Source organism: Tenrec ecaudatus, chromosome 16, assembly GCF_050624435.1.
Source record: "Tenrec ecaudatus isolate mTenEca1 chromosome 16, mTenEca1.hap1, whole genome shotgun sequence".
NCBI lineage: Eukaryota > Metazoa > Chordata > Mammalia > Afrosoricida > Tenrecidae > Tenrec > Tenrec ecaudatus.
Genome location: NC_134545.1, coordinates 86,997,276 through 87,013,199, shown reverse-complemented (window position 1 = coordinate 87,013,199; position 15,924 = coordinate 86,997,276). Strand labels below are relative to the sequence as shown.

General features: G+C 38.0%; 1 protein-coding gene and 1 pseudogene across 5 annotated transcripts in view; both read right to left on the bottom strand.

The window, feature by feature from the left end:
* Positions 1-15,924, bottom strand: part of GBF1 (golgi brefeldin A resistant guanine nucleotide exchange factor 1) — a 125,877-nt gene that overhangs the window by 65,820 nt on the left and 44,133 nt on the right. The window lies entirely within an intron of this gene.
* LOC142428787 (large ribosomal subunit protein uL24-like) lies at positions 15,373-15,884 on the bottom strand (annotated as a pseudogene).

Genomic DNA, 15,924 nt, shown 5'->3' with positions numbered 1-15,924 from the left:
CTACACAACTATTAGAAGAAAATATAGGTGTAAGTTTTACAACAGGTCACTCAATCTCCATACTAATGAAAGTTTGGGCGGGGCCATTCTTTGTCGTGGAAAGCTTTCTGCTCATTGCAGGATGATTAGCAGCATGCCTCCTGTCCTGGCCTCCACTCACTGGATACCCTGTACCCTATGTGGCAACTAAAAAGGTCTCCAGGTATTGCCAGATTTTCCCTTGGGTGGCGTGCACAACTCCCTAGTTGAGAACCACTGTTTTAGACTCCTTATCCTCCTTGCAAAATTACCACTGTGAACAGAAAGACTACCTAAGTGGTTATTTACTAAGTAGATGAACTTTAAGAACTCATCAGAAAAGTCTTTAAATATTCCTGAGATATCCCAAGATATCTCATGACACTAACCTATCTGCAATAGCACCATCTGGCTAAGTTTCAGTCTAACTCCTTTCATTAAACCAGGTTCTCAACCTGTGAGTTGTGACCCCTTTGGGGGGGATTGAATGACCCTTTCACCTGGGTTGCCCAATTCATAACAATAGCAAAGTTACAGTTAAGAAGCAGCAACGAAAATAATGCTATGGTTGGGGCTCACCACAACATAAGGAACTGTATTAGAGTCATGGCATTAAGAAGGTTGAGAATCACTGGTCTAACTCCTTTCATTAGAAGGTTGCAGACCAGTATGATACATTTTTGAGAGGGGAGGGGGATAATGGTATCTTTTGGGGGGATAATAGCTTCATTAAGATATGATTCATAAAAAAAGATATGGTTCATAAACCATATAATTCACCATTTTGAAGTATACAAGTAAATGCTTTTAGTATATTGCAGACTTGCAAACCAAGTATGATCATTTTTTAAAAATAATTTTATTAGGGGCTTGTACAACTCATCACAATCCATACATATATCCATCCATGTGTCAAGCACATTTGTACATTTGTTGCTATCATCATTTTCAAAATATTTTCTTTCTACTTGAATCTTGGTATCAGCTTCTCATTTTCCCCCTTCCTCCCCCATGAACCCTTGATTATTTATAAATTATTATTTTCTCATGTCTTACACTGTCCGATGTCTCCATTCACCCACTTTCCTGTTGTCCGTCCCCCTGATAGAGGGTTATACATAAATCATTGTGATTGGTTCCCCCTTTCTCCCCCCACCTTCCCCTTACCCCCCCCCCCCCCGCCGGCATCACTACTCTTAATATGGGTCCTGAGTGGTTTATCTGACCTGAATTCCCTGTGTTTCCAGCTCTTACCTGTACCTGTGTACAAGCTCTGGAATACCTAGATTTGTAAGGTAGAATTGGGGGGTCAAGATAGTGGGGGGGAGGAAGCATTAAAGAACTAGAGGAAAGTTGCATGTTTCATCAGTGCTATCTATACTGCACCCTGACTGGCTGGGTCAGGGTGCCGACCTGACTAGGTCTTACATGCCTGATAACCTGGTCCCATCGACACTTCATGATCACACAGGCTGGTGTGCTTCTTCCCTCTGGGCTTTGTTGCTTCTTAGCTAGATGACTGCTTGTTTATCTTCAAGCCTTTAAGACCCCAGATGTTATATCTTTTGATAGCTGGGCACCATCAGGTTTCTTCACTACATTTGCTAATGCATCCACTTTGTCTTCAGCGATCATGTCACGAAGGTGAGCATCATGGAATACCAGTTTATTAAAACAAATATTAACAACCTAGTCTTAGAAAGATGTGCTTATTTGTGTTTCATTGACTAAGCAAAGGCACTTGACTGTATGTATCACAACCAGCTCTGGATAACATTGCAAGGAATGGGAATTCCAGAACGCTTAATTATGCTCACACATAACCTGTACATAGATCAAGAGTCAATGATTTGGACAGAACAAGGGGATACTGCGTGGTTTAGAATCAGGAAAGGTGTGCATCAGGGTATTACCTTTTCACCATACTTAGTCTGTATGTTGAGCAAATAATGAGAGAAGTCAGACTATATGAAGAAAAATGAGGTATCAAGATTGGAAGAGGGCTCATTAACATCTTGTGACATATAGATGACACAATCTTGCTTCCTGGAAGCAAAGAGGACTTGAAACACTTACTGATAAAAAAGTATAGCCTTCAGTATGAATTACACCTCAATGTAAAGGGGAGAAAAAAATCCTCACAACGGAACCAATAAACAACATGATAAATGGGGGAAAATCTGAAGTCAAGGATTTCATTTTACTTGAATCCATAATCAATGATCATGGAAGCAGCATTTGAGAAATCAAATGACATATTGCACTGGGTAAATCTGCAAAAGATTCCTTTTAATGTGGTCAAGAGCAAAGATGTTGTTTTGAAGACTAAGATGTGCCTGGCCCGTGGTATTTTTAATCACCTCATAAGCATGTGAAAGCTGGACAACAAATAAGAAAGACCCAAGAAGAGCTGATGCCTTTGAGCTCTAGTGTTAGTGAAGAATACTGAATATAGCATAGATGCCAAAAGAACAGACAAACCTGTCTAGAAGTACAGACAGAATGCTCCCTAAAAATGAAGATGAAGAAACTCCGACTCACATATTTGAGACATGTTAGTAGGAGAGATCAATCGCTGTAGAAGGATATCATGCTTGGTAAAGTCGAAAGTTGGTGAAAAACAGGAAGACCCTCCTAAAAGAGATGAATTGACTCAGTGGCTACAACAATGATGATGCATACGGGGCAGTATTTCATCTTGTGAATTGGAACTGACTAGATCATACCTCACAACCACAACAATAACTGTTAGCGTTATCACTATAAAACTAAAAACCAAAGTCAAAGAAAATCAATAAACTAATCACCTTGACACTGTCTCAGAATGAGGAACCTCAAACTTTTTGCCCCCTGCTTCCTGCACTCTAATGTCACTACTAAAATAAGTACAATTCATAGGTTCCCTCAGTTCACTGAGTCGATTCTGACTCATATAGTGAACCTCTAGGGCAGGGTAGAATTCTCATCCCCTCTGGGTTTCTAAGACTGTTACTCTTTATGGGAGTAGAAAGCCTCCTCTTTTTCCCAAGCATTTAAGTGCCAAATACCATGAAAGGTACTATAGGGCTGGACTTGTTCTTGACCATCAATTCAAAGTTCTGAGCTCCTGTGTAACACAACCAATATACGTGATAGAAAAGTCAAGCTTTCACTTTAGAATCTATTTTTCTTACAACTACAATGCCATTGTGACCTTAACATTTTGTTGTTGTTGTTTAGCTCTTGAATAATGTTTGTCCTACTGCTGTCACCATCTAATCCAGAGACTGTGGCTGGCAAGAGGAAATGGCTCTGGAAGTCACAGCTGTTAATGCAGGGACTACCTTCCAAGTAGGAGAAACCACTTCCAGCTCCTTCTTTGATCAGTTTGCTCAATCCAAATTTCAGATCTAATAAAAGCCAGTGAAATGAGTAGTGGCTTCCGAGACCGAAGCTATTTTGTTGAAGAATAATGTCAAGGGAACTGCACATGCAGCCAAATAAGGAGCGAGCTGCAAGATACTCCAGAAATACTAGGCTTATTCTCTCCCTACACCTTCCAGAAGACCTCTAGTCCCTTGCCAAGACATGTGAAAGCACATATTCCATCTGACTCATGATTACTCAGTTTTCTCACTTTTCACTGACTTACTCATGCAGATGGTGTGAAAGTTTACTCCATCTTCCTTCCTGTGAATTTCACTACATTTAGCATATTTTTAATAATAGCCATTTATTATGTACTATGTACCAGGTACTCTGATAAAAGCTTTAGTTCCATGATCTTATTTTTAATTTCATAATCACCTTATAAGAAAATATTATTAATATTTAAATTTTTATGATTTAAAATGAACATTTAGTAAACTAACTTTTTACATAAGTGTATTGTTCTTTGAATTTTAACAGATGTAATCACTACCACTTTGAACATACAGAACAATCAATAACCCCTAAAATTCCCTCCTATATACTGTCTCCTTGTAGTCACACCTTCCCCTACCCACTATTTTACTCACTGCTATTGAGTTGATTCCATCTCAATAGCAGCTTAATAAGACAAGGTAGAACTTCTCCCATGGGTTTCTGAGACTGAAAGCCACATCTTTCTCCCTAATCCCATTATTTTGTCTTTTCTAGAATAGCGCGTAAGTGAAATGATACAGTATATAACTTTTTAGACTAGCTTCATTCACTCAATATATTGGCTTTGATATACAAACAAATTGTTGAATGTATCAATAATTCATGCCTTTTATTGTGGAATAGAATTTCAACTAGTTCCCATTTTATAGAGGGGAAGTTGAGGCTCAGGAAAGTTGAGTAGTCTGACTAAGGTCACCAATCCCACCCACCCTCTGCATAGCAACCCTATAGGAAACTCATTGAATTTCCAAGACTTAAATTTTTATGGGAGTTGCTAAGGAGTTCAAACTGCTGACCTTGTGGTTAGCAGTTCAATGTGTAACCCACTACACTACCAGGGCTCCTTAAGGTCATCAAAGTCAAGCCAAAATTCAAACCTAGGTCTGTGTGGCTCTAGAACCTATAATCTTAACCACCATGGTTATAACTCCTCCCTATTAGCAGCACAGGTCCTCAAAAGAAGAGAACATTAGTATGGATTGTGATAAGAGTTATATGATCCCCAATAAAATAATTTAAAAAAGAAAATAACAAACCAAAAAAAGAGAACACTAGTCCATGATCCTGGTTTAAATATGAAAGGTTATTCTATAACAACATAAGAAATAAATTACATATTTACAAAAAAGAAAACAAAATAGTTTGTCAAATTTTTCATCAATGATTCATTCCAAAGCTCCCAAGGGAGCAAGATATGAAGACAAAAGCAGAGGCTATAATCATACAAGCCTTCGTCTAGAATCTAAATTCTGCCACTTACTAAATCTGCCATATATACATGTTATATATATGTATATGTATATATATGGTTAAGAACCTCAATTTCCTCTTCTATAAAAAATGTTAACCTTATATAGTGTTCTTCTAAAAATTGAGATGATATAAATTCCTAACACATAATATTACCACCACCTATATTGATTAGGAGTCCTCATGACACATTGGTTACATGTTGGGCTGCTAACCCCAGTTCAAAACCACCAGTTGCTCTGTGGTTGACAGATGAAGCTGTACAGTCTTGGAAACCCACAGGGGCAGTTTGACTCTGTCCTGTAGGAGCCTATGAGTTGGAATAGACTAGATAGAAGCTAGTTTGGTTTTGAGTTTATATTGATTAGAGCCAGTAAAGTCACATCAAACAAAATACCTACTAAATACTTAAGTATTTGTAAACCTCTGAAAGATACAGGTGTAGTTCTTAACTACAAGGAATTTACATGTACTATAGTTAAAGAAATAAACACTAAAGTAGATGATATCACTATATAATACAATGCTGAATTGCATGGCTGAATCAATTAAAAAATACAGATAAGATCAATGAAAAATACAGATAAACTCACAATTTTAGGCAATGGCTATAACCTTCAATTTATTTTTAGTCAGATCAAGAGTAAGATATACAATCTACTTGTCTTCTAGTATGTACAATATTCCTTAGGTACAATTTGGGCAAAGTCTTTACTAGTCAACAGCTAGAATGCATTTTATAAAAACTATTTTCAAGTACCTGTGTGCCATTTTTAAAAGAGAAAGTACCATATATACTCATGTATAAGTTTTTGTGCTGAAAAACTGGGGTTCGGCTTATACATGGGTCAGTGGCATGAATGGATGTCACCTGGTCAAGCCCGACTAACAAAAGGAGGAAATTTCTTGAAGCCTGACATAGAGTTAATAGCAAAGTAGGTTCGAGATGCATGGGAAGACATTCCAGAAGACATGGTGCGATGTGCCTTCCAGAAATGTAGTATTAGTAATGCTGTGGATGGCAGTGAAGACTGCGCTTTGTATGAAAATGACAGCAATGATGGTGATGACGGCGATCTCAGTGAGGACAGCGTCTATGATGCCCTCACACCAGCTGAAGCTCTGCATTGGGATACGGATGATGACGAGGAATCCAGTTTTGAAGGATTTTAACTCTTTACATTTTAGCTTGGTTGCTGATTGAGTTCAGGGAATAGTACTCTTAAGGTATCATTGTTGATACCTTATTGTTTTTGTTGAGCCTATTTTCCACTTACTGTGCTGGTTTACTACTGTTCAATGACTTCTTATCCTTTCATTTGTTTTTTTTAATCATTTTTTGGGGGGCTCGTACTATTCTTATCACAATCTATACATGCATTCATTGTGTCAAGAACATATGTACATTTGTTGCCATCATCATTCTCAAAACATTTGCCTTCTACTTGATCCCTTAATATCTGCTGCTCATTTTCTCCCTCCCTCCCCATTCCCCCTACCTCATGAACCCTTCATCATTCATATATTATTATTATTTTGTCATATATTACACTGTCTGACGAATCCCCCAGCCCTCTTCCCTGCTGTCCCTCCCCCAGGGAGGAGACTATACGTAGATCCATGTAATCAGTTTCCCCCTTTCTACCCTACATTCTCTCCACCCTCCAGGCATCGCCACTCTCATCACTGGTCCTGGAAGAGTCATCTGTCCTGGATTCCCTGTGTTTCCAGTTGCTATTTGTACCAATGTACATCCTCTGGTCTAGCCAGATTTGCACTGATGTCTCAATTTTTAGTAATTTTATTTTCACTTGTTTTGATTGTTGAAACTCACCAATAGCTTCTGCATTTTTCACCCTAAGCTTATACTCAAGTCAATCAGTTTTTCTGGTTTCCCAGGTAATAATTAGGTACCTACCTCAGCTTATACTCGGGTCGGCTTATATTCGAGTATATACAGTATTTGTTCTAACACTTTTGACCCTGAATAGGGGGAAAATACATGTAACGCCTGAATTCTATACCATTTGATGAGTGACTATTGTAATAAAATTTCAGAGTTCTTATGAAAACAGTCTGCTTCGCTCTGTCCATGGGTAAGATCCTTCCTATCCCTCCTTCCTCTGTTTATGTCAGTCCTGAGCAGGAAAGCACAAAGCAAAGAGTGCGAGGAGGTCAAGAAGGTAAGAGTAGAGTGGGACAACAGGACGACTCAAATCTACCTCTAAGTACATAGCCTACCTCTTTCTGGCATTTTCTATAAATCCTCCCTCAACTAATGTTCTCTATGTGAAACTTTAGCAGTACAGATATAGCTCTTTGAAAGTCAGCTCAGTTTTAATAGGCTTTTAAATTATGTGTGTAAATAAAACATGTAAAATGAGACTCCTCAAATTCCTACTTTCCAGTTTTACCCAAAAGAAAAACCTAATAAGAGCTCTATAGCAACACATCCTTCTAAGGTTCTTTCACAGCTACATCACGCCTACCCACTCCCCCACCCCCCCACCCATACTCTTAGGCAATTCTGTCTATCTAGGCTTCTAGCTTTTTCTTCTGAACTCACAATGATCCTACAGGACAAAGGAGAATTACTCCATAGGGTTTCTGAGGATCTCATCTTTCTTCCACTGATTGGTTGGGGGTTTGAACTAGTATTGGGGGTTAGTGCCCCAATACTTAATCAACTGGGCTCTGTAATTCCACATGAGAGTAAAGTTTAACAAGAGTGAAATCTCACTTGCATACCAAATAAAATCAGAGAAAATTCTTCCAGTTTCACTTTAGATTACATTTTTCTGGGGTTTTTTTGTAATTCTTTTTTTAAAAACCATTTTATTAGGGGCTCATACAACTCTTATCACAATCCATACATATACATACATCAATTGTATAAAGCACATCTGTACATTCTTTGCCCTAATCATTTTCAAAGCATTTGCTCTCCACTTAAGCCCTTTGCATCAGGTCCTCTTTTTTTTCCCCTCCCTCTCTGCTCCCCCCTCCCTCAGGAGCCCTTGATAATTTATAGATTATTATTTTGTCTTATCTTGCCCTATCCGGCTTCTCCCTTCACCCCCTTTATTGTTGTCCGTGCCCCAGTGAGGAGGTCACATGTAGATCCTTGTAATTGGTTCCCCCTTTCCAACCCACTCACCCTCTACTCTCCCAGTATCGCCCCTCACACCCCTGGTCCTGAAGGTATCATCCACCCTGGATTCCCTGTGCCTCCAGCTCCCATATGCACCAGTGTACAACCTCTGCCCTATCCAGTCCTGCAAGGTAGAATTCAGATCATGGTAGTTGGGGGAAGGAAGCATCCAGGATCTGGGGGAAAGCTGTGTTCTTCATCGGTACTATATCGCACCCTGACTGACTCATCTCCTCCCCTAGACCCCTCTGTGAGGGGATCTCCAGTGGCCGACAAAAGGGGTTTGGGTCTCCACTCTGCACTTCCCCCTTCATTCACTATGGTAAGATTTTTTTTTTTTTGATGATGCCTTATACTTGATCCCTTTGACACCTCGTGATCGCACAGGCTGGTGTGCTTCTTCCCTGTGGGCTTTGTTGCTTCTGAGCTAGATGGCTGCTTGTTTACCTTCAAGCCTTTAAGACCCCAGACACTATCTCTTTTGATAGCCGGGCACCATCAGCTTTCTTCGCCATATTTGCTTATGCACCTGTTTGTCCTCGGCGATCGTATCATGGAGGTGTGCAGCCAATGATATGATTTTTTATTCTTTGATGCCTGATAACTGATCCCTTCGGGACCACGTGATCACACAGGCTGGTGTGTTCTTCCATGTGGGCTTTGTTGCTTCTGAGCTAGATGGCCGCTTGTTTATCTACATTTTTCTGTTTGTAACTTGTATAAGCACTATAATTCCCTATAACCTTAGAAAATACCACCATATGCAGGCATAAATTTCCAAATGATTTTAAGAGTGAAACCTTTCTCCCTATCACCTTACAAAAAGAAAGAAACCAAATTTCTAGCCAATCTAATCTAATCTAATCTCAGTGCCCTAAAACACATTCGGAGTTAGAAAACAGGAATCTGCCCATGCAAAACCAGATGCATTTTTTATTATTTGTTCGCTGGTTAGGTTTTCTCACAAGAGGAGGCAATAGTTGGATAAACAGGAGACTTGAGTTCTAGCTTCTCCATTAATGAGCTGTGTGCCATTGATCACATCACAACTGCTTTAGGTCTTAGTTTTACCTTCAGTAAAATTAGAAGATTAGAGTAGATTCAGAAGTCACAAAATGAAGGTCTGTAGACAACTTTGGGCTAGCCCATAGATACACTTTGAGTATACTACAAAATTGGTGTTTTTTAAAAATAGCAATAAAACCACATTTTGGAATGAGATTATTTAATATCTCATTTAACTTAGTATATAGATATTTAACAGAATACACTACAAAAATATTTATAATAGCAAACATTTAATGGGAAATATATATTTTATGTATTTTATTGTGCTTTGTGTGAAATTTTACACAGTAAATTAAGTTCCCATTTAGCACTTTCTACATAAATTATTCTGTGACACTGGTTACATTTTTCACAATGTGTCAACAATGTGTCAACATTGTTCTGGTTGTTCTATTTCCACTACATTAGTTTCTCTGCTTCCTTACATTCACACTGATGTTTTAGACTAATTGTTGACCTTTGTGTTGTATATAGGTGTTCAAAGTTTTTTTTTTAATTTTTAAAATAAATCAATTCTTTGGGGACTCTTACAGCTCTTATAACAATCCATACATCAATTGTATCAAGCACATTTGTACCTAAGTTGCCATCATTTTAAAAAACATTTTCTTTCTACTTGAGCCGTTGGTATCAGGGCTCCTCTTTTTTCCATCCCTCACCCTCCCACCTTCATGAACCCTTGATAAATGATAAATGATTATTCTTGTCCTATCTTACACCGTCCACTGTCTCCCTTCTCCCATGTTTCTGTTGTTTGTCCCCCTGCGGGGGTGTGTGTGTGGGGGGGGTGGAGTGGTGTTTATATGTCAATCATTGGGATCTGTTTCCTCTTTCTCCTCCCCCCCCCCCCCACATTCCCCCTACCCTCATGGTACCGCAACTCCCATTACTGTTTCTGAGGGGTTTATCTGTCCTGGATTCCGTGTGTCAAGAGCTCTTATCTGTACCAGTGTACATGCTCCAGTCTAGCCAGATTTGTAAGGTAGAGCTGGATGGGTGTTTTTTTTTTAATGGAGCAATTTTGTTGTCACCACTGTAAAAGGAGGTAACCCATTCAATAGCTTTGGTTCAATGTTTAAATAAAGAGTATCTCAGGGTGAGAGACTGTGGAAGTCCTCCAGTTTCAACTGTCCTTTAAGTCTGAATTTTCAAGAATTTGAATTATATCAGAGTACATTATTAAAGAACTGGTGATAACTCTTCATCTTAGGCTGATCTAAAATCTTGTCCTCCTCATTCCTAGTTGGACTGGAAGGTAATGAACCATGTAATTCTTTTTTTCCCCTACATTTATTATGGAAAGAAATTAATTATACAAAAATAAACTAGTATTTTGAAACTCATGTGCTTAAAACCTAGGCTTAACAATTAGGAACTCAGGGCTAATCCAATATTTCTAGATACCCTTCTACTTCCACATTATTTTGAAACAAATCTTGTACATCACTTCATTCATTATTAACATAACCATAAAATCAGTATCATCTCATCTTAGAAAAGTAATATTATTTTAACATCTAAGTTTCAGTCAGAGCTCAATGGGAAATTATTCAATTTCTATTATAATAATCTTAAAAATAAGATCTAAATATGGTCACATATTGTGAATGAAAAGAGTAAAAACTTTAACTGAGTTCTGCAAAATTTCCTAAATCTGAAACTACTCTACAAAATACAGTCCATTAAAAAAAACACAAGAGAATTTAAAGAATAAGGAAAACTACAGAAGTGATAACTTTGAATTATAGTATTGGCAAAGAATATTAAATATACTATGAACTGCCAGAAGACCAACACCTCTGTGTTGGAAGAAGTACAGTCAGAATGCTCTTTAGAATATAGTGAGACTTCTGGTGTACTTTGGACATGTTATCAGGAAGGATCAGTACTTAGAAAAGAACACCATGCTTGGTCAAGTGCATGGTCAGCAAAACAGAGGAAGCTTCTCATGGGCTAGACTGACAGTGGCTGCAACAAGAGGCACAGATGTGGGAACAATTGTGAGGAAGGCGCAGGACTGGGCAGAGTTCTGTTCTATTGTACAATGTTCTGTTCCACTGTTAGAATGTGTAGGGTCATTATAAGTTGGAATTGACGTGCATGAAGTGAACACCAAAAGAGTCAACTAAAAGGAAAAGAAAGGAGTAGCCTCTGGGAAAGAGATACGACAGAGGGACAAGTGAGGTACTGGGTGGCTACTATTCCTCGTGCTCATGTGGAAAATGGCTACCTTACAGGATCAGTATGAGCCTGGAAGGAGAGTAATGCCTTTTCACATACATCTGTATATAAAATGTAAGATGTTTTAATGTGATTACAAGTTTAAAAATAAAAACAAGAGGTTCATTTGACATTAGTGCAACATTAAGTCCGTGTTTAAGAATTATTGAAAATATTTAAGAGATGCAAAGATCTTAGAAGTGTTCACTTAAAACTAAATGATCATACAAGACAAAATGACAAATTTGAAGCACAGTTTATCTGGAAACGGATCTAACCAGAAAATAGAGAGAAAAAAGCAAATTATAAAGCTGTGCATTTATTAAAAACTAATGGTTGGAAGGAAGGAAGGAAGTTATAAATGGCAGGTCAGTTATACCATTTCAAAAAGCATAGAAGCAAAGGCAATTTTCTTCTTTAAATTAGAAATTCTTTTGAAATATCTCCTTTAGAAATAAGAACTGGATGGTGCCCAGGCACTACTACTGAACATTTTGATCTGAGCAAAAGGGGAAAAATTCAGAAGAAAATTTTAAATTCTCATGGAATTCATACTTTCTGGAGCCAGGAAGGTTGGATGCACCTCTAAAACTATTGTCCCGAGATAATCTTTGAACCTTAAACCAAAAATAGGCCCTCAAGTTTTTCTAAACCCAAGCAACAGTGTAGCTTAACTAGATTGTGCTCTTAGACATAATCTTATCTATCTGGGATCAAATTGACAACAGTGTCTTGAAAAGTTAAACAGAAAAACTTAGGAGGTAGTGATTTTATGTCAATGGGGGTAGAATAACTCAGAGAGAGGCTGAGAATGGTTTCCCAATCTGAAGAATGTCATTGATGCCACTGAATTGGATATGTAGCTATTGTTGAATTGATATGTGCTCTATTATTTATATCTGCTGTGTATGTTCTCAACAACAATAATTGATTTACAAAATGTTCATTTAATTATATGTCAATATAATTAAAATTGCAATGTCGTTTTTCATCACAAATAATCCCATGATGTTCACATGAAATAGGATCTCTCTGAAAGTATTTCTAAACTGTAGTGAGAGAGGTTAATGGACCCAAAACATCCTAGGACCATAAGTGAATTTAGAGATCACTTGGTCCAATGTTTTCATTTAGGAAAGAAATTAAATACAAAGAAGAGAACACTAGAAACTTGGCCCTAAGAAAAAAATGTGGGGATCTGAGCCTCTAGCTCTCAATAAAGAACCTCTGAGAATGACCGGACACAGCAGTTGACAACAGAGGTAAAAGAGGGCCTTTCCTTTCAGATTTGTATCATCATGTCAAAGGTGAATGACACATTCTGGGTTTACCAGCTTCTCTTTCACACTGTCAGTCTTTCTCTTTCACACTGTCAGTCTGTCCTATGCATGGTGCTGTGGCACAGTGATACAGGCCTTTTCACGGTTTAGAATTCCACTCTGTTATTCAGGACGCTGGGTAGCTTAAATCCAGATATTTTACCCACTCACCTGACTCTAACAGAAATGAGGAAACAGAGTTGATCAGTTTCAACTGTTTTCATTTTTCTGAGAGTTGAAGACAGTAACATTTTTTTCTCCAGCAGTTCTTATACCACCTTTCCATGGCCAACCAACCAGTCAATAACTCAGAGAAGACAATAAAAGTGACATAATTCCTATTTCAAAATACAAAGCTAAAACTTAGGTTATTTATAGGTCTGGTGTCAACCTTGTCCTTGTCTCCCCTCCTTATGCCTGGGCTTGCCTGCTCTCTGCTCAGGGACTCAAGGAGACTCTCATGCACTCCATGCATTCTGAGCCAGAAGTTCACCAAGGATCTCTCATTTCTACTTCAAAAGCAAATAAACTAGTTGATGTCCAAGAAGCACTCTTGCTAAGGATAAGAAGTATCACATAGCACATAGTTTAATAAGGGGAGAAAAAAGACATTGGTAATAAATATGAAAAAGTAAAGACATGATCTAATATGAAAGATGATGATACAGATCTGAAAGGATAAGACCTAATTTCTGTTAAATAAATGGCCAAAAGTTAAAAACAAATAATTCACGAGACATGCAAAACTCTAAAGGTATCACTTTGTCAAATAAATTAGCAAAAATATCAAGTAGAAAGCAAATGTTTAGAGGATGATGAGGGCAACAAATATACGAATGTGCTTGACACAATGGATGGATGTATGGATTGTGGTAAGAGCTGTACGAGCCCCAATAAAATGATTAAAATAATAATACATTTGCAAAAATTAATAGGTGCTAAAAAACTCAATACAGTATAGGACATAGCTACAGCTATAAAAGTCACTCTACTAATGGGATCATTATTTCAAAAATAACAAAAATAAAATAGTATTAATACAAAGATGAGTAAAGTTACACTGTATGTAACAAACTAAAAATTTTAAATCCACATGCCTACCACTTGAAGAGTTGTAAAAAATGGCATTCGAATTGGATTTATTGTCATATAGACATTAAAGATGACCAACATATAGGTAAATACATGGAAAATCATTTATGAAACCATACTAAAAGGAACTAAAAGGAACATAAGCATAAGATGGTTTAAGCTATTTATAATTATGTTTTATAATGTCAACAATTATAAGAGATCAGAGAGGTGTTATAGTGAAAGGTTTCTTAATCGTTATTTGCCAGCCTAGCCTTGTTACTTTTATTTATGTTGTCCTGGAGACTTGGTTAACCACAATTTTGGGTACTCTCTGATTCTGTACAGCTGAAATTAAAAATTAAAAAAACACAAAAAAACCTAAAATTTCCCAAGTTAATTTTCTATTAGGCCAGCCAATGGGGCCATGTTTTAGAGGAATATAAGGTCAGAGTTCATTTACAATTTCAGGTTATTGCTTGGAAGGTCAAAGATGCTCTAGAATTTTTAAGAGAGTAAATTGATCATCTATTTTAACACCCCAAGAATCCAACAAGCTCAATTACAAGGTTTTGTCCTAAGCTAGAGTTTTTGGGTATATTCTCAAGGTAGGGGAAAGATGTTAAGGTAACAATAGCTAGGAATGGCACCAAACACAGAAGGTAGAACATCAGCTTTCATTAGCTTCAGAATCCACCCTCGTTGCTATGTCCATAAGACAGCTTAACACAGAAAGGTGAAGAATAACACCTGCCTATGTATATGTGACGCTTCAAGCTTGCATCGGAGGAATTGTCTAACTGGTATACAAAGGAGTAAATGAATCTATCGAGTAACAGGCAATTTTTAAATATCACCTAAGCAGTAGGCCTTTCCATCCTGGATAGAATACAAGAAGAGCTTATATTCATATATTTCAACCTGGAGGATCCATGGTGGGCCCATATTTTATAGGATCTGTGGCCAGTGGTTGAGGAAACACACGTGATTACCTCAATGCAATTGAGGAACTGTCATGAAGAGATGGCTCTGAGAATATCTAGGCAAAAGAGAGACAGGGAGGGAGGGAGAGCGACAATAAAAAGGAAAGCACAGATGAAAAGAAGGGAGGAGAGAAGGAAACAATTATGCTTACTGGCTTACTTTTAGCGGTGGCGGGGGGAGAGAAGAGGTGATTAAAAGTTATAACTCTGATGACCATTTGTCTTGGAATTGCTTCTGACTCCTGCTAACCCAAAGTGTACAGGAGTAGAACTTTGTTCTATAGGGTTTTCATTTTGTTTTGTTTAACTTTGTATTGTTAATTGAGTGAAGGGTTACAGAGCAGATCATCAGTTTTACAATTCAATACTTTATACATTGTTTCATCTTGTTCATTGCAAACCCTTCAATGTATTATCCCTTATCCTACTTAGACCCAGTGTTTCCTATTCACTTTCCTCCTCCTTTCTTAACACCTCTGAACTTTGTCCTTGGGTAATTGCTACTCTTTTGATTTTAAATGGTTGATTATGTGAAACTGTGGTTCCATAGGATTTTCAATAGTTGATATAACCCTCACTCTCACTGCCAATTAACGGGTTCCAACTCACAGCAACTCGATCTTATAAGACAGGGCAGAAACAGCCCAGTGGGTTTCTGAGACTGTAATTCTTTTTTTTTTTTTCAAATGTGCTGCTTTTAATGGAAGCTGTGTACAAGATATTTCACTCTTGCATCTTCTCAAGTGATTCTTCCTTGTATTTGCCCTTTTCCTTTCCGACTTGGCGAGATTTGGCTTTCCGCTCCAGGATCTTTTTGCGGTCTTTGTCCAGTTTTAACCTCGTAATCACCACCTTGCTGGGGTGAATGCCCACATGGACAGTGGTGCCGTTAGCTTTATCTCGCTGCACCCGCTCAATGTAGATGACGTACTTCTTCCGGTAAACCCGGACCACTTTGCCAATCTGCTGACCTTTGTAGTGTCCTCGCACAACCTGAACTTCATCATCCTTGCGGATAGGCATGGATCAGACATTGTATTTCTGTCTCAGTTCCTTGGAAAGTGGTGAAGACATAATCTTCCTGTGAATGTGGGAAGGGGCATTGAAATGCCTTTTCCGGTTTTTGCTCCGGTCCGAAGTCACAAAGGGATTGAACTTCATTTTGGCGGCTACTCCTTCAGCAATGGCCCCAAAAGGGCAAAGAGTTGAGACTGTAACT